At 38.2% G+C, this 22,303-nt stretch overlaps 1 pseudogene; it reads left to right on the top strand.

Moving 5' to 3' along the window:
* The first annotated feature begins 20,507 nt into the window (after nucleotides 1–20,507).
* On the top strand, nucleotides 20,508–21,300 carry LOC112913674 (large ribosomal subunit protein eL6 pseudogene; annotated as a pseudogene).
* The last annotated feature ends 1,003 nt before the right edge of the window (nucleotides 21,301–22,303 follow it).

Below are 22,303 nucleotides of genomic sequence, written 5' to 3'. Positions count from 1 at the left end.
ATCACATAGTTTAAGCTTACATATAAAATAAGAAGAAACTGAGTGATCATCATCATTAAAAAATTATGGTTGAGGATATGAATTATGTATAAGATATTGGATAGAGATAACTAAGGAATTGTATTTTTTCTCTTTTAAAGAGATGACATTTATGTCCCACAATGCATATGTGTATAAAGAATATACAGCAGTATAAGTGCCAAATGAGAGGTAAGAGAACATGGTCTACCTGAACTCAAGTGTTGGAAATATTCCTGTGTAGCGGGATGTAGGGAAAGTTGAAAAAAGGACATCGGGAAGCTTCAGATGGCCTAAATCTCTTCTCAATAGAGCTTTGGATTCCTGTAAATGACTATATCAATCCTTGTCTAGTGGATTTTTCCATCAGAATAATATGATATATCCAAGTTCAAGGTTTTTGCCTCATCCTGCAGCTGGCAATATTCCTGAGCAGACACAGCTAATACCCAGCAGCTGAATATATTTGGATTGGTATTCAAAAATATTCATAGTGCCAAATGTGAGAAGCACCGATATTTATGCCACTCATCAAATGGAAAAATTAGTTATTTAATTTTCTCAGCCCTCAGAATCTCAGTACCCTCATATCCTCTTTGCCAAAAAAGTGATATCTGGAAAAGTGAGATAAAATCAGAACATGTCATCAAGCATATAGAAACTAGACTCTCAGCATTAATATTGCTCTCTCAGTTGGGCATGTTCGCCTTAATGAAAATACCAGAACAGCAAGCAGTTTTCTTCCTGTCTCCTGGGGAAATAAAATGCAGCACCAATCCTGATGCTTTTAATATGATCTATACAGTTTGGAGAGTCTACAGTTGTCATGAGAGGAATGAATGAGAGAGGTAAAAGCATTACAAAAACAAAAAGAAATGACATGATAGGTGATGTAGTAGCCAAAAATGGGGATGTAAAGGGAAGAAAACAAGACACCTAAGAATTAAGCCATACATACATGTCTGCAGATCTCTTTTCCACATGAAACTGTGTGTGTGTTGCTAGTGTAATTGGTGTGTTTTTCTTTTGTTTTTTTTTTGTTGTTGTTGTTGTTGTTTTTTGTTTTGTTTTTAGTGTCAATGAAGAAATAGCCAGCAGCCTACCAACAATATTCTCCAACCAGTAAATATATAAAAAAGAAAAGTGAACTGTGCCTTTCAAATAAGCAAAAAATTCTAGAAAGAGAGAGAGAAAGGAGGTAGCAAAAATGAACAAGTCAAAAACTATCACATGCCTTTGAGGTGGGACTGAGAAAGGAGGATACAAAGAAGTGATACTGGAGAGATTAGAATGGACTAAAGTGAAACAATTTAAAATTCAAGCAATGTAGGAATTCAACAGAAAAGAAAACACGAATGTAGTAAGTAGATGGAAGTGAGGGTTCTTCTATCTAGGTGTCTTGGTATATTTTTACTGTTACTTTTAAAGGCGAAGATTTTATGAAATTAAAATGAATAAAGAACCTTAATCAGACCAACTTTTGCTTACAAAAAGGTAAAAGTTTTTCAAGTTAACTTCCATAACATAGTGCAGACTACATCCTGTTACCATTATGGAAACATATAGAAGTTTCCCACCCATGTAGTCCCCCAGAAGGTGGGACTTCAGAAGAGAATGTGGGGAGTACGACAACAGGAAAGGCTTACTGGAAAAGCAGGTACTTAACTAAAAGTAGCTAACTCAGTTTCCAAAGCAATCCTGAACCCAAACCACTGAGTTAACATGTTAATATAAAACTGCCTTTGCATGTCTGAGTAAATAGAAAAACATCAGCAAGGATCTCACTCTAATTTTTGAATGGCAAAGAAACCTTGTGCTCAGCTCTCTTAAAGGCAATAAAGCACGGAATTAACAATGAACCTGCCAGAAAAATAGTAGACATCCGCATCAAAGCTATATTTGAGGAAGCAGGGTGGGATAAAAAGGAAGGATTATAGAGAAGACCAAACCTGGGTTTGAATCTTAGGTCTTTCTTTACTTATTTATTGTGTGACTTTTAAGTGGTAACTTATCTGAGATGTTTCTCCTTTTACAAAACTAAGACAGTAGTACCTATTTATACAAGGATGTTTTAACATGTGAATATAAATAATTTGTTCAGTCAATAAACACTTTCATTCCATTGATGAGACAGCATAGGCTAACTACTGTCACAAGTGTTGGTGGTTTAGGGGTGAACAAGCAGAGGTGGTCTCTGACCTCCCAAAACATTCTAGAAGATAATATAATATATACACACATGCTTGATAAACCCAACTGGTATTTTATTTGCTAAAGGGATAAGAAATGAACTCAGAGTAATAGGGAAAAAAATCTTATATACTAAACTATCACCTGCATGTAGATGGGTCTTTGCTAAATTGAAAAAAAAATGTGCATGATTAGGCATAAACTGTACTATTTTGACACACATACAGGCATGTTCGACAGGGTAAGGAAAGTAGGCGATGAAAGAGGTAGATGAAAAAAACATGCCTGGATTTACGCGTGTTTATGTGGCTTCCGTAAAAACTCATCCCAGCTGCCCCGTTACATATTCAACAAGATTTCCTAAATTGAAGAAGCAGATACACATTGTGTTACTGCTCCCTTACAGACTCACTGTGAGTATCAAGAGAGTTTTCAGTATTATAAAAGAACAAAATTGAATACCTCTCTGGGTTGGTGAATAGGTTGCATATTTAGCTTATTGTAGTAGTAAAAAAATGACTTATTCAAGAAGGATCTCACAGCGCATGGTCCTTGTGGTGCTAAGTCTGGGAAAATTCCTTCTCCCATTATATAACTAAGGGAGCTGCCAAAAGCAAAGACCTTGAAATTGAGGGTAGTCTTCCTTCCGCTTTCGAAGTCTCTGGCATTTAACTCCAGCTTCTTGGGATGCTGTTTTGTTGACAGGTAATGCCCCAGAATAATTACTTCACCCAGAAGAAGAGCCTTTGCCGAAACCTTGTGCAAATGCTACAAGCTTTCTGTCTTCTTTTCCAAGATTCTATTTAGGTTATTACTATTATAGTGACAGCTCCAGTGAGCTAGCCTCCAGTTCCATAGACTGTCTCTAAGCTGAGGCATTAGAAGAGCTCCCAAGGAAGCATTGCTCATTGCTGAGGAAATTTAAAATGCTATTAGTTTAAAAATCTCCCCAACAGTAGCAGCCCTATTTCGATGCAGGATCCAACAAAAGCCCCATTGGAATTTCTCACTGAGATTCCAAGAGCTTGCCTGCATTTCCATGGTATTGTGAAGAGCTGCAATGAAGAAATTTCAAGGAGCAAAGGCTAAATAACAATTATCTATGAAAATGAAATAAAGAAAGAGGTCAAGTGGAGTTAAGGAGGCAAAGAAAATGAGGAGTGTTCTTTGTAGGGATGCATTTCATGACCATTGGAAGACTCTCGGATATTTGAAGGAAAAAAGCTATATGAGGATTATAGATGTATTGGCATTCAGATCACCAGAAATGAAACAAAACAACAGTAAGTTATGTTTATGAATTATAGGTGGTTTGTTTTCTTATTTTTTTCTTGGGTATTTTCTCTTTTTTTCTAGAAGAGATGTATGTTGATGTATACATTTGGTCAATAAAAATATATATTTCTAAAAATAAGATCAAATGGTAGGCATCATGAGTTTTCTATGCTCCATGACCACATGTGAGGTATCTCCACTCAGCACCTTGATACAATTCTTTACAACTGACCCACTAAATCCACATTAAACTCAGGACCTCAATATCCCTACATATGAGGGAGGCAGGGCTGCAAATCATTTTTGTAAAAAGTCACTAAACTAGGATAACAAAAGGAGTGTGATCCACTCCATAGCAGGATGGGGGCTATGTCTCTGAAACCAAAACCGAAGAAAAGCAGTGAAAAGTGATTGGAACTAGTAACTGGAACAGCTATTCTCTCAAACCTCTCTGGGGTTGTTGGTCTTTCATTTCTGTCTTTTTTCTACACATGCTTCATTCACTCTTTCTGCAAAGAAGGTTCTTCCACTTTACTGTTCACATAGTGGAAAATTGCTGTCCTTTTCCAATTGGTTCCATTATGCCTCATACAAGACCCAAGGGATAAATAGAGAGGCTATGGTGACTTGAGTTTAAGCACTGGCCCCTATTCATTATACTCAGATTTTTTTTTTTTTTTTGACAATACATTTTGCTCAGCGGTCTCCACTGGTGACAAGCAAATGTTTGAAATCTTATTAGGTTCTACTGCTCTACGACATGCTGCCCTATAAAAAAAACAGAGTCAAATTTGGCCACTACTCTGAGGCTTCTATGGTTAAGCAAAAACTTGAACTAGGACATCACCCATTTCCTAAGTTCTGTAGCTAATGAGCCTAATAGGCTCATCTTTCCACTCTCCAATGGTCATTTGACAACCCCTTCTTGTCCTCTTCTCTTAAAATTGTTAACACTTCTCATATAATTATATATGTTTTTAAGTTGAAGAACTACCTCAAATTCCCACCACCAAACATAGCTAGCCTATCTTGCTTTATATTACAATATGTGAAATAGCCATACATTTATCTCATGCAAAACTTTCTAGCTCTACTCTATATCTACGCTGTCCAATACAGTAGCCCCTAGTTTTATATGGCTGTTGAGCACTTAATATATGACCAATAAAACTGATATGTGCTGTTAGTACAAAATGCACACTAAATTTCAGACTTAAAAAATGAAAAAATATCTTAATAATTTTACATTAACACATATTGAAATAGTATTTTCATATTTTGGGTTAAATATACTGTTAAAATAATTTCACTTTTCCTTTTAAGGAATTTAATGTGGCTACTAAAATGTTTTTAAATTACATACATGACTCACATTATATTCCTATTAGACAATGTTGTTCCATATCCTAGGATATGATTTGCTTACCCAGTGTCTTCACCTCTGCTATTATTCCCCTCTCTTTCCAATAATATCAGTTTTCCCCTTATTCCTGGGTCATTCTCATTAGCATACAAGTTTACTTTTTTATTGTATTTTCTAAAATAAGAACCTCTTTTGATTTTTCTCTGCATTTCTCTATAACTCTTCAGCATAAAATTCATCAAAAGATTTCTTTCTTTTTTTTATGATTTTATTTATTTATTCATGAAAGACACAGAGGCAGAAACGCAGGCAGAGGGAGAAGCAGCCTCCCTGTGGGATTATGCCCTGAGCTGACGGTAGACGCTCAACCACTGAGCCACCCAGGCTTCCCTCAAACGATTTCTTCTTCTATAATTACTGCCACTATTTCTCTTCCCCTATTCTCTCCTAAAGACCATTCAGAATGGGCTTACCTCTATTCGGGTCATTGTGGCATTCATCTTGAGGAATCATATGATTGGTTCTACTCTTCTTACTCAATCTCTTGGCACTATTTGACATGATTGACCACTCACTTCTTGCAATATACTTTTCCCTAGTCTTTCTGACTATATAATACTTCCCAGTGTCCTTTGGTGGCTTCTTCTTTTTCTTCTGCACTAAATTTTTTTTTAAGATTTTTTATTTATTTTTCATGAGAGACACACACACAGAGAGAGAGAGAGAGGCAGAGACACAGGCAGAGGGAGAAGCAGGCTCCATGCAGGGAGCCTGACATGGGACTTGATCCTGGGTCTCCAGGATCACACCCTGGGCTGAAGATGGCACTAAACCACTGGGCCACCGGGGCTGCCCATGCACTAAAATGTATTAGTGACCAAGAACACAATCCTATTATTTCTGGACCCCAAATGCATCAATGACCTCCAAATCCATAAATCCAGTTATCTCCTCAACCTTTTGGATTGGGAATAGGCAGCCCAACCCTTGCACAACTAAATTCACTTCTTGATATCCATCTCTCAAATATGCTCCTCTTTCATCTTTTATAATCTCAATTACGGCATCATATTGACCCAATTGCTCAAGTCACAGACCTAAAGATCATCGGTCATTTCCCTCTCCATCCCCACATCCAATGTGTTCTCCTAGTCACTTTTCAGCATCTTTACTACAACCCAGCCACTTTCATGTCTCCCAGATTATTACAGAATCTGCTTCCTCACTTGTCCCACTTCTTCTTGTTCAAGGTATATACGCTGTCCTTTTTAAAGCTCAAATGAGTTCATGTTACCCTTCTGTTTGCAACTTTTTAATATCTTTGCAATCAGTAATTGCAATAAAATCCAACTGTCATAACATGGCTTATTAGTTTATATATTATGTGACTTTGGTAACATCTCTGATCTAATTTTTCACAGTATTCAACACCTTTTGTTGGCTCCAGCTATTCTGAACCTCTTTCTTCCTCTAGAGCACACCAAGTATGTTCCTGTCTCAGGGTCTTCACACTTGCTGTTTCTTCCTCTTAGAAAGTTCTTCACCCAAATCTTTGCATAGTTGGCCTTTTATTATCTGAGTCTCAGCTCAGTTATACCATTACAAGAGAAACATTCCCCAATTACTTTAGACAATGTGTTAGCTCCTCCCCACCCATAATCCCTTTCTATTTTATTGCTTTATTTTCTTCATAGTATCTGAAACTTCTCTCCCATTCTAATAGAAGCCCTTTGAGAAGAAACTTTGCTTTATTCACTGTTGCATAATCTATGCTCAGAAGAATACCAAGATCCCACAAAGACTGATGAATGAAAAGATCAATGAATGCATGATTGGACAATAATACAGTGAACAGAGACAGGAAAATAATGAACCGTTCTACAATTTATTCTCATAATATGTGAAGAACGTCAATTTCTTCAAGGCTCATACTGAATATACTTAAGGCACTATACATTGTGAAATAATATTAAGCTTATTTAACATGAAATGCCCACAGAAAAAAAACATGGAATAATCTAGCAAAATTGAGGTCCTCCAGTACCTTTGGCTTCTCCCTCATACCATTCCAAAAGTCAGATTTTTGTTTTTGTTTTTGTTTTTTTTTGCTTAACTGTGTAGTTTGGTTATAGATGCGGCCAAAACAGGGCAGAGAATTCACCAGCTGCAATTCAACATAACATTCAGTTGATTTCTTGCTCTGAATATCAGAAATTTCAGAATTTAAGACAGTCTACAAGCAGATAGAGTTTTTCATGAGAGGTTTTTATATTTGCAATGCTATACCCTTCTTTTGGGGGCTGGTAAACTGCCTTTCTCATAAGACTCAGTCTTACTGCATGCCAAGAAAATATGGGGACAGTTTATTAAGTGTTTCACCATCCATCCATAAGTAAAACCATTCCTCTATTTCGAATGAAGAAATTTTCACTGTCATTAATATTCCACTTCTTTTTTTCACTGTCGGATAAATTTCTGTCAAGTTACATTTGGTAGCAAGGCACACAAACTCACTTAACTTAATCAAATGGAAAAATGTATCAGAATACCAGATATGTACCCGAGCCTCCCAAAGAGTGTAATCATTTGGGAACCAAGATTATTTTCTTCAATTCTCTATTTCTTTCAGCAAACCTCTGCTACTCTCCTCTCTTTCAACAGTGACTTTTCCCCTGGTTCTTCAACTGACATAGCAGAAACTAGCCACATAGGTTTCCTGCTGCTTATCATCCTGCAATTTAAGTGTCAACAAAGACTAAATCAATTCTGACTTGAAATTCCAAGATCCTGGGAAAGGAAATGGTTTTTCTGAGTGTGGATCACGAAGTCTGTGGTCCAATGGCTACATTATGGAGTCACCTGGTCCATTGCCTACTCAAAATTTGTTTTGGTTCAGACTTTGTAAAAAAGAGTAAGTTCAGATTCTTTAAGAAGGTAGGGTGGATACAGAGTGGTGGTAAAGAGTAAAAATTTTTGCATGTCTAGTATAATACCAGAAAGGGAGAAAACCTAACTTCTATTGACTGCTTACTACTTCTCTAGATAATACATCAGTTATTAGAGACCATGTATTTCTACTTGTCAAATAGAATCCCCAGCACCAAGCACTGCACGTTACGCGTAGGAACCCCAATAAATATGTGTTTCATAAATGAAGGAATGAATAAATAACAATTTTAACACAGGAGATAAGGCAAAAATAATTATGAAATAGAAAATTATTATCCAGAAATGAAGGGGAAGAATCATGGAATTATTCAAGAATCTGTGTCTTAAAGAATGCATAAACACTCAATAGATATTGGGGTCTGCGAGCTTGCAAAGAGAATATATTAGAAAAAAATTTCAAAGTATGCAAATAATTCTTGAATTATTAAATAACCTATGCTTTATTTATTAAGGAATAGGGGATCCCTTGGTGGCTTAGCGGTTTGGTGCCTGCCTTTGGCCCAGGACATGTCCCTGGAGTTCCAGGATCAAGTCCCATGTCAGGCTCCTTACATGGAGCCTACTTCTCTCTCTGCCTGTGTCTCTGCCTCTCTCTCTCTCTCTCTCTCTCTCTCTCTCTCCCTCTCTCTCTGTGTGTGTGTGTGTCTCTCATGAGTAAATGAATAAAATCTTTAAAAAAAAAAAGGAATAGGGAGCCATTGTGGAGCCCAATGGCTAATGCATATCAAACTATTATAATCTCTTAATTGTTCTCTAAAATTCATCTCTCCAATCTTTAGGACATCACTAGAATGATGATTATAGATGTAATGATGATGGGCAAGATACCCAAATGAAATGTGGAAATTGCTAATGATAAATTTCACATTAATGACACAAATATTTTCTAAATACTTTTCCAAACTTTATCCATGATGCTTTCATATGTTTCTCCTTTTTACCTTAAGCATAAGATTACTAATGGAAATTTTATACCCTACATTAATAGGATAAGAAATGGTATTGCGTTTTTGTTAACAGGTCAGATATATTTACAACTGTGTTTATAATTGGACAGCACTGAGGAACTCAAAGATAAGCTGTAGGCTTTCTGGGGTGTTTATACAAATCACAGAGAAAGGTAAAATGAACAGCCTATTGTTTGCTCCTCAAACAAATGAAAACATAATCAACCAACACTTGGAGATATGCCTGACTCTTAAAAAGGTAACACATCTTTTAAAACTATTTAATATACTAGTAATGTGATTTGGTTTGAAAAGGCATATTAAAATAAATTGAATGTCCTTGATTTTTCTATTAATAGTGGTGAATCCATTTAGATTTTGAATGACACAATTCCTTCCATTTAAATTTCTTTTTTTTTCCATTTAAATTTCTAAAGCTTAGTTCCTTTATTTATAATTGTTAAACATTTACACCTAATGCATTTCTAAGAAAACTTTATTTATATTTTTCCATTTGACCCTTATAACTATTCTTTAGGGAATATAGTTTAACAAAAATATATTGTTCAACCAAAAAAAAAATAGGCATTATCGAAACTAGTTAAAAATATACTCCCTGCCCTTAAGTTGCTTCTGGAGGAAACAGCCATGGAATCAGAAAATTGTTAGAGAATAGAATGAGAATTAAACTAGAGTTAGTAAGGATGTTCTGTGAGCCCTTAATATATGCTGGGAGGGTCTTACACAGCAAAGTAGGTAGAAATCAGCCTGATTCTATAATAATATGAACAAGGCAGCCAGGCAAAGAGGATAAGATAGGCTCCTGGGAAAGCTGGAACCAAGAGCTCTATGCAGGTATTGTGCCCATTTGACAAATAATCAATAGATAGATTTAAGCACATAGTAACTCCAAGATTAGAAGTCATATTTCCTCTGTACTGGGTCAATTACTTTCTACTATCTTACACTATATCACTTATACAAAGGGATTTTTTGTGATTACACAAAGCAATTTGAAGACTGAAATTATCTAATGACTGTAACCTAGAGAGCTCATTAAAATCTGAACTGAAAACGAATACTTTTGGCCCTTTTAGCATTTTGGTATCAGGTTTATTAATGTTTAAGCACTGTGTGTTATCTCATTTAATTTCACAAAAATGTTAAGAAAATGCACTATTTTTTTCTTCATTTTATAATAATAAAATTGAAGCAGTAAAAAAGGTTAAGAAAATTGCCCAAGATTGCACAGCTAATAAAACAGCAGTGCTAGTATTTAAATTCAGGCAGTTTAACTCCCGTATCTGCACATTTTGATAGTACATGATACTGACTACCAGGCTCATCTTAATATTACTGTAACTATATTGGTGAAACAAACAATGAATTGATACATATTTCTTAAATGGTATGTCATTTGTGGTTTTTTTCTATGTATCTTATATTGTCCTATAATAAAGTAAATGTTTGTTCATGTTTGAAAAATTCCTGGAGGAATAAATCCTGAAATAAAGACTACCATAGAAAAGGCACACTGTATACTTGTGACCTTAGACTCCAAATGAACAACACTGATGTCAAATTTAGAGAAAATTTTGGACTTTTTTTTTAAGATTTATTTATTTATTCATGAGACACACACACACACAGAGGCAGAGACACAGGCAGAGGGAGAAGCAGGTTCCATGCAGGGAGCCCGATATGGGACTCAATCCCGGATCCTGGAATCACCCCCTGAGCCGAAGGCAGATGCTCAACTGCTGAGCCACCCAGGGGTCCCGAATTTTGGACTATAAACGAGGAAAGAAGTTCTTAAGATATACAGAATAAAAATTCAATTTACTAATAAGGAAAAGACAATTGGATTTCTACTAGAGTTCTCAACAAAAATGTTTTTAAGAAAAATATAAATCAACACTCTATATCCAGCTAACCTGTCCTTCAAGTATAAAGACTATAGATAGTTATTAACACTTAAAATCTTAAGGATGTTGATCCCAGGAGACTTATCTAAGAAATAAAATAGAAAATAAGCTTAAACTGCTGTAGAATAATTTCAGAAGAGTCAACCTAAGATTTGCATTTTAATATTAAATATATTTATTTAGCTATAATACCAATATTAGAAGGTGTAGATAACCTGACAAAATTATATTAACAAACACAGGGTCTGAACATGAAGGAATATTATAAGTAATAAAAATAGGAGGAAAAGAAAAAGATAAAATCCATAGACAATAAAGTATGCTGATATATTTATAGGTATTAGTGAGTAAAAGTTTTCACTTGCGGGCAGCCCGGGTGGCTCAGTGGTTTAGCGCCGCCTTCAGTCCAGGCCGTGATCCTGAAGACCGGGAATCGAGTCCCATGTCGGGCTCCCTGCATGAAGCCTGCTTCTCCCTCTGCCTGTGTCTCTGCCTCTGTGTGTGTGTGTGTCTCTCATGAATAAATAAATAAAATCTTAAAAAAAAAAAAAAAAAGTTTTCACTTGCAACTAACAAATAGAATAAATTAAGTACATTTAATATCATACCTATTAAAGCAAAAATAGTATTAATAATACAAAATTGGAAGGTAGATGACAAGAAAGAGTAAAGAAACAAATTCCTTCATTGCTTATGGTGGAACTAAGAAGGATTTCAAAGGGGAGATATTAATAGAAGTATACCACTATAAAGAAATATGTCTTCCTAAATTCCAAAAACAAAACAAAAACAAAAAAATAATCCATGTAGTGAAAAATTCAGTATATATAACATAGAAAAACATGAAAAGCTAAAATCAAATACAAATATCTCATTTATATTAATAAGCAGAAATGATGAAATAAAGATTACTTACTGATGAACCTAAGATTTTTCATACTGGTTCACAACCATGGAGTTGGATTTTTATGTTTGCAAGAGGCCCATATAAACCAAATTTATTCACAAGGCAAACATGAAAAGAATTGGTAAATAAAAAAGTATACCTTGCAAATGCAAATAACATATTCTAATAAAATGCAGTCTTAATGTCAAACCAGACAATAGGAGCAAAATTACTAAATGCAACATAGAAGGACACTTCATAAGTATTAAGATCTTCATAAAAACTTTATAGCAACAACTTTCATAAAGCAAAACTACAAAAAATAAATGTAACAGACATGTGTACTATTCACTAATAAAAGATTTTAATGTACTTCTAAGATCTAATAGATCAAGAAGACAAAGATATTAGTAAGGATATAGAAGACCTAAGAAGGACACACAATATGTAAACCTAAAACGTAAATAAATTGAATTGTTCACGTGACAAAAATGTATCTTTTTTCCAAGCACACATGTAATTAATTATTAAAAACCACCAAATTAGCTCAAAAAAGACCCTAAAATTTTCAAAACAGAAATGCAAATAAGATATTCTAATCATAATTAATGAAATTGGAAATTAATATTTAGTCAAAAAAAGAAGAACCTGCAACTCCCTTTGGAAACTGCAATTAAGTATCTGCATTAAGCCTAGTGTGGAGCTTCCCCCTCAGGTCTGACAGGTGGGGACATTGAAAGTTCATGAATTCACCTCTTCCCATAGATCCACTGAGTCTACAACTACGTATGGATCAATTTCCTCTTTAAAAAATTAAAGATGGGCTAAGTGATGAACTACACATTGGGTAAAGAAGAAAAAGTGAGTAGGAGAGGCTGGGAAATAATCTCAGTAGTGGTGACTCACAACTGGGAGGGAACTCAAAGACCTTCTCCCTGAGGAGCAAAGTGTTCAAAGTCCACATCAGCCTCTTACTTTTAAGACATGTACTTGAGGGATGAGCCCCCAAATATCTAATTTTGAAAAACAATAGGGCTATCATCCTAAGACCCATAGGATGGCAGTGATCTAAGAAATGCCTCTACCTGTGTACTTGGTCTCACCCTCTCAGGAACCAGCTCACTTGCTTATCTTAAAATTATGTCACATGCCCTCCTTAATGTCCATCACCTGGTTACCCCATCCCCCTCTACCCCTCCCCTCCAGTGGCCTCTGGTTTGTTCCTATGCTTAAAAGTTATAATTTGTCTTCCAGGAGAGAGAATCTTAAGCAGACTTCACACTCAGGATGGAGCCCAACACGGGGCTGGATCATGACCTGAGCCAAAATCAAGAATCTGATGCTTAATCAGCTAAGCCACCTAGGCACCCCAGGTACATATTTTAACACAGAGATGCATAGACACACACACACTGTCTCTCTCTCTCTCTCTCTCTCTCACACACACACACACACACACACACCTAGACACCTGCAGGAATCCTCTGCAGGTATGGAGGCTGGTAGACACTTAGCTTTGCACTCTCCTTTTGATGTGCTCAAAAGCAACAGTGTCTCCCTGATTTTTGCAGTTGCCACCCAGGGGATTTCTCTTGATTTCCTGGCTCTAGAGGCAACGGGAGCTTGCATTCATGGTCACACAAGACTGAAATAATCAGTGTTACCCAGAAGGAGCTCATACCCCTGTCTGGTGCCATGATTTTTTGACTGCTGCCATGGCATTGCCTGGCTGTAGTGGCCAGTGGGGCTAACTTATGCTCATGGGTCCCACAGGACTATAATCAATGGAGAAAGGATTCTTTTTTTTTTTTTTAATGGAGAAAAATTTTTTAAACAGCTACCACTCTCAGGGCATAGAAAGAGGCCACAGATCTAGATAGGAGCTCAGACTTTCTGTGCCAGTGTCTCCTGGAAGGAAACTTTACCTTCATATAGGGTCTGATTTTTACAGCTGATGCCCAGGGGATACCCTTTGACCACCAGTCTCTGGTGGCCAGAGGGCCTTACATTCTTGGGTCCCATGTGACTGTGGCAATTGGAGGGATAGTTCTTGGCACCTCTAGAGCACTGCACAGACATTGCTATGAAGCACCCCTCCCCCAGTCTTTCTGTTAAAGTAGGCCACTTTGTTTGTCCTGGAGCTTCAGACTAAGGGGCAAGCTTCAGGTTTGGTACACATTTAGTGGCCTGTGCAGCTGCTCTCAAGGAACAGGCTATGGACACCACCTTGGTACACTCCCTCTTTGGCTTTTCTCCAGTTTTCTTGTTTCTCTTAGACATGAATTTATACACTCATCTGGAGCCCAAATTTTTGTAATTGCCACCCAGGTGTACCTCCAGATGCTGGCCTCTAGGGCCCAGGAGGGCTTTTGTTTGTGGACCCTCAGGACTACACATATTTGCATATTTTTAAAAACTCCTGCCTGAGGCTGGTTTCTAGTCCCCCTGAATCTCTGGAACACTGACAGGTGTTGGCACATCTTCAACTACTGGAGCTACTAAAAGTATAATGGGCTGCTTGGACATGCAAAGTTGGAGAGATGACCAGGAACTGGGGCAAGGCTGAATGAACAGTTTCATCTCTTACACAAGGCCACTTCCTCAAGACTAGGAGAGATAGCTGTTTCATCAACTGTACAGAAACCAGCAGAGTCAAGCAAAATGAAGAAACAGAGGAATATGTTCCAAATGAAGGAACAAGATAAAACCTCTGGGTCAGGGAGGAAACCTTAATGAAATGGAGATAAGTTATTTACCTGATAAAGAGTTCAAAGGGATAGTCATAATGATACTCACTAAACGAGGGGGAAGAATGAATGAAGAAGGTAAGAACTTCAACAAAAAGATGAAAAATACAAGAAAGTATCAAAAAGAAATCACAGAGATAAAGAATACAATAACCTGAAAATACACTAGAGTGGTTGACAACAAACTAGATGAAGCAAAAGAAAGGATAGTCAACTTGAAGATAAGGTGGGTGAACTCAATCAGAGTGGCAAAAAGAATAAATAAAAGTGAATACAGTTTAAGAACATGTATGACAACATCAAATAGACTAAAATTTGCATTATAGGGTTCTGAGAAGAAAAGAGTAACAAAAGGGCAGAGATCTTATTAAAAGAAAATAATGGCACCAAGTGACTTCTAGGGAAGATGGTGGAGTTGGAGATTGCTGTACTCACCTTATCCCATGGATACAACTAGATAACACTTATATTAGTGTAAATTAATAAGAATGTGGATAGAATAGACTACAGCTAAATATAGAAAAGACACATAAAGAGGGTAGGTAGGGTGGAGATGTAGTTGGGAACCAGATACCCAGGACTGTCCACAGGAGGGAGGACACTAGAGATGAAGAAACAGGAGAGGACCCTGTGTTGGGCACCCTACACACTGAGGGACTACACTAGAAAGACGAATCCTCATAACATTTGGCATTGAAGGCCAGAGGAGACTGGCTTTAGGAATTTTTTTTTTTTACAATCAGAGGCTTAACATGTGGAACTTTAAAAAAAAAAAAAAAAAGAAACGAAAGCAGTAGGATCTGCTCTAGGAGAGCTGGAAGGGACATAGAAAATTGAGTCCTCCTCTTAAAGAGACAGAACAACAAAGAGCTCCACAGAGGTACAACATAAAAGGAGTAGTTTGAAAAACATCTGGGATACATGGGAAAAAGATGTATTTAATAATCTCAGAGTATTTCCTGGAGGCCAGGAAACTTTGGGAGACTTCAGGAACAGAAGAGTTGGAAGGAGCCATTTTCATTCCCCAACATCCTGCCTAGATACATAGACACCTGTGAAAAAAACAGCTCAGTGCCAATGCTCTCCACCTACCTTGTTACCACTATTCTTTGCTCCCTTGTTCTCCTATGGACATGTCCCCTCCAGCCAGGCTTTGGGTCCAGGTCCTCTCCCACAGCAGACCTACACAACCCTTGCTAAAACCATATGTCCAATCCCACATTCTCCTGGGGAACTGCTGGTTCCAATATACCCTTCGTCAGAACCCATCCAAAGCTATGCTGCAAGTCTGGTAATATGCAAGTAGCCCCAACACTGTCCAGCACCACTCCAAAGTGACTCCTTCCCTGGGAAGAGGGGAAGATAACCAAACACACCAGTCCAAGTGCAGCCCCAGCAATGGGCAAAGGGTAGGCATCTGATCTAATGGTAGGTCCTGCTCCCAATAAAAGCTTCTCAGGAGACAACACAGGGAAAGTGCCTGGCAGTTCTATGCTACTGCAGCTCTGGCAAAGTAGCATAGAACTTAGACTGAACATAGACTGAAGTCAAGCCTAAGGCATCCCCAGATTAACAACATAGGGATGATAGGTAAAAGAAAGTCATTGCAGACAACTGGACTAAAGGCAAAGGTGGCTTCACCACAATAGGGCACATGCAACACACATACGAGACACCACCAAAGCACCAGGTTTTGGTGAATAGGAGACATTGCATTACAGGGCACTACCAGACCTCATCTTCATAAGGCCATTGCTTTCAAGAGCAGGAGATGCAGCTGATTTTCATAATACATGGAAACAGATCAAGAGAATAAGAAAAACAGACTGGATAAAAAAGCAGGACACATCTATTTGCTGTCTACAAGAGATTCATTTTAGACAGAAGGACACCTACAGCCTGAAAATAAAAGGTTGGAGAACCATTTACCATTCAAATGGTCCTCAAAAGAAAGCAGGGGTAGCCATCCTTATATCAGATAAACTAAAATTTACCCCGAAGACTGTAGTGAGAGATGAAGAGGGACACTATATCATACTTAAAGGATCTATCCAACAAGAGGACTTAACAATCCTCAATATATATGCCCTGAATGTGGGAGCTGCCAAATATATCAATCAATTAATAACCAAAGTTAAGACATACTTAGATAATACTACACTTCTACTTGGTGACTTTAATCTAGCACTTTCTACACTCGATAGGTCTTCTAAACACAACATCTCCAAAGAAACGAGAGCTTTAAATGATACACTGGACCAGATGGATTTCACAGATATCTACAGAACTTTACATCCAAACTCAACTGAGTACACATTCTTCTCAAGTGCACATGGAACTTTCTCCAGAATAGACCACATACTGGGTCACAAATCGGGTTTGAACTGATACCAAAAGATTGGGATCTTCCCCTGCATATTCTCAGACCATAATGCCTTGAAATTAGAACTAAATGGGATCCCTGGGTGGTGCAGCGGTTTGGCACCTGCCTTTGGCCCAGGGCGCGATCCTGGAGACCCGGGATCGAATCCCACGTCGGGCTCCTGGTGCATGGAGCCTGCTTCTCCCTCTGCCTGTGTCTCTGCGCCTCTCTCTCTCTCTGTGTGACTATCATAAATAAAAAAAAAATTAAAAAAAAAAGAAATTAGAACTAAATCATAACAAGTCATACAGCTATTTGGCAACGTGGCAGGATACAAAATCAATGCCCAGAAGTCAGTGGCATTTCTATACACTAACAATGAGACTGAAGAAAGAGAAATTAAGGAGTCAATCCCATTTATATTGCACCCAAAAGCATAAGATACCCAGGAATAAACCTAACCAAAGAGGTAAAGGATCTATACCCTAAAAACTATAGAACACTTCTGAAAGAAATTGAGGAAGACACAAAGAGGTGGAAAACTATTCCATGCTCATGGATTGGCAGAATTAATATTGTGAAAATGTCAATGTTACCCAGGGTAATTTACACGTTTAATGCAATCCTTATCAAAATATCATGCACTTTCTTCAGAGAGTTAGAACAAATTATTTGAAGATTTGTGTGGAATCAGAAAAGACTCCGAATAGCCAGGGGAATTTTAAAAGAGAAAACCATATCTGGGGGCATCACAATGCCAGATTTCAGGTTGTACTACAAAGCTGTGGTCATCAAGACAGTGTGGTACTGGCACAAAAACAGACACAGAGATCAATGGAACAGAATAGAGAACCCAGAATTGGACCCTGAACTTTATGGTCAACTAATATTCGACAAAGGAGGAAAGACTATCCACTGGAAGAAAGACAGTCTCTTCAATAAATGGTGCTGGGAAAATTGGACATCCACATGCAGAAGAATGAAACTAGACCACTCTCTTGCACCATACACAAAGATAAACTCAAAATGGATGAAAGATCTAAATGTGAGACAAGATTCCATCAAAATCCTAGAGGAGAACACAGGCAACACCCTTTTTGAACTCGGTCACAGTAACTTCTTGCAAGATACATCCACGAAGGCAAAAGAAACAAAAGCAAAAATGAACTATTGGGACTTCATCAAGATAAGAAGCTTTTGCACAGCAAAGGATACAGTCAGCAAAACTCAAAGACAACCTACAGAATGGGAGAAGATATTTGCAAATGACCTATCAGATAAAGCGCTAGTCTCCAAGATCTATAAAGAACTTATTAAACTCAACACCAAAGAAACAAACAATCCAATCATGAAATGGGCAAAAGACATGAAGAGAAATCTCACAGAGGAAGACATAGACATGGCCAACACGCACATGAGAAAATGCTCTGCATCACTTGCCATCAGGGAAATACAAATCAAAACCACAATGAGATCCCACCTCACACCAGTGAGAATGGGGAAAATAAACAAGGCAGGAAACCACAAAATTTGGAGAGGATGTGGAGAAAAGGGAACCCTCTTACACTGTGGGTGGGAATGTGAACTGGTGCAGCCACTCTGGAAAACTGTGTGGAGGTTCCTCAAAGAGTTAAAAATAGACCTGCCCTACCACCCAGCAATTGCACTGCTGGGGATTTACCCCAAAGATACAGATGCAATGAAACGCTGGGACTCCTGCACCCCGATGTTTCTAGCAGCAATGGCCACAATAGCCAAACTGTGGAAGGAGCCTCGGTGTCCATCGAAAGATGAATGGATAAAGAAAATATGATTTATGTATACAATGGAATATTCCTCAGCCATTAGAAACGACAAACACCCACCATTTGCTTCAATGTGGATGGACCTGGAGGGTATTATGATGCTGAGTGAAATAAGTCAATCAGAGAAGGACAAGCATCATATGTTCTCTTTCATTTGGGGAATATAAATAATAGTGAATGGGAATAGAAGGGAAGGGAGAAGAAATGGGTAGGAAATATCAGAAAGGGAGACAGAACATAAAGACTCCTAACTCTGGGAAACGAACTAGGGGTAGTGGAAGGGGAGGAGGGCGGGGGGTGGGGGTGAATGGGTGACGGGCACTAAGGGGGGCACTTGACGGAATGAGCACTGGGTGTTATTCTGTATGTTGGCAAATTGAACACCAATAAAAAATAAATTTATTATTAAAAAAAAGAGAGTAAGAAAAAAAAAGCAGACAGAGGAATATGTCCCACATGAGAAAAAAAAGAAAAAAAAAAGAACAAAATCACATCAAGAGACCTAATTGAAATGGAGATAAGTAATATGCCTGAGAGAATTTAAAGTAATAGTCATTAAGTGAGACAGGAAGATGATGTTGGAATAGCAAAATCCAAGGCTCACCTCATCCCTCAGATACAACCAGATAACTATCAAATAATCCTAAATACCATAGAAATCAACCTGAAGACTGGCAGAAGAAGCTCCACAACTAAAGGGAGAGAAGAGGCCACATCAAAGAAGGTAGGAAGTGCGGAGATGTGGTTTAGGAGAGAAACAGATCCTGGCTTCTGTGGAGAGGAGGGAGCCATGGTTGCAGAGAAGGGTGAGATAGAGAGGAGCACACAGAATTCACAGGGAAAATGTTTCCCCATAGCTATTGGCTTGGAAAATGAGAGGGGCAGAATTTTGTGAGTTCTTGCAACTAGTAGGCTTAAAGCCTGAAGTTTTTAAGGTCAGCAGGCTTGGCTGGGATAGAGCCTGGAGGGTACTGTGATGCTCTTGGAGAGAAGGCAAGCAAACAACCATAGGCAGACAGTGCAGAAACAGCAATCTGAAGAGCACCTTGGTCCCAAAGTGGGGAGATTATTTGCTCTTCTTATAGCATGTATGTCCCTAAGAGGCAGCATTCATGAGAGACCTCTCCAGGAAAAAAAAAAAAAAAAAACTGGCCAGTGCCATTTCCCTCTCCTCCTCCTCCTCAGTATCAGCACAGAGCCACCTGCAAAAAGCAGTACAGTGTGGATACTGGCTGACCTGACTTGCTTACACTAAGCCCACCCCCTGCACTCCAGTGGAACAGCCTTTCTCAGTCACAACAATGTGGTCCTCCTCCCCCAGAAGACCTGCACAAGTCCCTGCCCACAGCATGTCTCCTGACCATAAAGGTTTCCAGGGCCTCAGTTTCAGTGAAGTTGGGGACAGGTCTCATTTCACAAGCAGACCAGAGCACACCTAGGTAAAGCTCATCACGTTCAGGCCAGTGACCAAACACTAACAACAGTAGGCAAGGGAAACCTCTGCAGATGACTGGCCTGATGGATAAATCAGCCAGACTGCAATAGCAGAAGTGCATGTAATACACACTAAAGACACTCCCTGAAGTGTCATGCCCTGGGTGCTACCTCACCTCTTCTTCATAAGGTCATGACTTTGAGGAACAGGAGACATAACTGGCTTTTCTAACACAGAGAAGCAGGAAGAGGCTTAGACAAAATGAGAGACAGAAGAATTTACCCCAAATGAAAGAAGAAGATAAGGCCACAACCAGATATCTCATTGAACTTGAGAAAAGAACAGAAGATATCAAGGAGATACTTACTGCAGAGATAGAAGAGTTAAAAAAGAATCAGGGATGAAGAGTGTGCTTTCCCATCTTGTAAGGCAAGAATGGTGGGACCTCTCTACAGACTCGATTTCAGTACTCCTAATCCTTTGCTATCCAAGGCAGAAGGGTGTCAAGTGGACAACTGTAGGGGTCAGACATACTCAGGGCTAACTAAGAGGCCTCACAGATGCTTCATTTCTCTCATTTGGGTTTATGGTGGGGCACACAAAGGATGGCAGGTGAAAAAGCTGAGAAGCCAGGTACTAAGGAGAAGAAACCTGAAGCCAAGAAGACTGAGAGTTGTGGCAAGGTTAAGAAGGGTAACCTCAAGGCTAAAACACCAAAGAAGGGGAAGCTCCACTGCAGCAGAAACCCTGTCTTAGAGGAATTGGCAGATATTCCCAATTGGCTATGCATTCCAGAAAGGCCATGAGAGGGATGAAAGGGACTATTCAGCAGCTAAATCCAAGATTGAAAAGAAAAAAAGGAAAGGGCCCTTGCTACTGTCACAAAATCAGTTGGTGGTGACAAGAAGGTGGTGCATGAGGGGTTAAATTTCATGAAATGCCTATGTATTATCCTACTGAAGATATGCCTCAAAAGCTGTCAAGCTGTGGCAAAACAAAACAAAACAAAACAAAAACCCTTTCAGTCAGCATGTGAGAAAACCATGAGCTAGCATCATTCCTGGGACCATTTTGATCATCTTCCCTAGGTGACAGAGAGTCAGGAGGATGGTTTTCCTGAAGCAACTAAATAGGGGCTTGCTACTTATGACTGGACCTCTGCACCTCAATCTACTACCTCTGTATGGAACACATCAGAAATTTGTCATTGCCACCTGCACCAAAGCTGATATCAGCAGTGTGAAAATCTCAAAACATCTCACTTTTTACTTCAGGAAGAAGAAGCTGAATAAATCCAGACACCAAGAAGGTGAGATCTTCAACACAGAGAAGTATGAGATTACAAAGCATTGCAGGGTTGAGCATAAAGCTATGGACTCAAAGGGTTCCCCAAAATGAAGCTGTACTTCAGCTTCAGGGCTCTTCTGCTCTGTGTTTTTTCTCACAAATGGAGTTTATCTTCACAAACTGGTGTCCTCAATTTCTTACAAAGAACCTAATTAAATAACCAATCCATTAAAAAAGAGAGAGATGAGGAATACAATAAATGAGATTAGAAACATGCTCAGTGCAATAAACAGGCTAGAAGAAGCAGAGGAACAAATTAATGAACTAGAAGGCAAAGTAATGGAAATCAATGAAGCTGAACCAAAGAGAGGAAGAATTATGTTATATGAGAAGAGATTTAGGAATCTCAGTGACCCTATCAAATGTAATAACATTCATATTATTATAAGAGTCCCAGAAGAAGAGAGAGAAAAGGGGGCAGGAAATTGATTTGAAGAAAGAATAGCTGAAAACTTCCTTAATCTGGGGAAGGAAACAGACATCCAAATCCAGAAGGCACAGAGAAATACCATCAAAATCAACAAAAGCAGGCCCATACCAAGACATACTGCAATTAAATTTGCAAAATATAGTGATAAAGAAAAAAATCTTACAAGCAGCAAGACAAAAGGAGTCATTAACTTAGAAGGGAAAATCCATAAAATCAGCAGGAGATTTTTCAGCAGAAATTTTTAAGCCAGAAGGGAGTGTCATGATATATCCAAAGTGCTGAATGGGAAAACGTGCAGCCAAGAATACTCTATGCAGCAAAGCTATCGTTCAGAATTGTTTGTTTTCCTAGACAAACAAAAACTAAATGATTTCATGACCACTAAACCAGCCCTGAAAGAAATATTAAATGGGACTCTGAGTGGAAAGGAGAGGCCAAAAGTGATAATATAAAAGTAGAGAACACAAAAGCAGCAAAAAAAAAAAAAAAAAAAAAAAAAAAAGATTATTTCTATAAAATATCAGTCAAGGAACTCACAAAAAAGGAACAAAATAAAGTAATATACACCCAAAACATGAGTGTTTGAAATGTTTTAAGAAGAGAAAATAATGGGTTCAAATTTAA

The sequence above is a fragment of the Vulpes vulpes genome, chromosome 1 (assembly GCF_048418805.1).
Source record: "Vulpes vulpes isolate BD-2025 chromosome 1, VulVul3, whole genome shotgun sequence".
Classification (NCBI taxonomy): domain Eukaryota; kingdom Metazoa; phylum Chordata; class Mammalia; order Carnivora; family Canidae; genus Vulpes; species Vulpes vulpes.
Note: the sequence above shows the minus strand (reverse complement) of the source record. Positions and strands in the feature narration are given on the sequence as shown.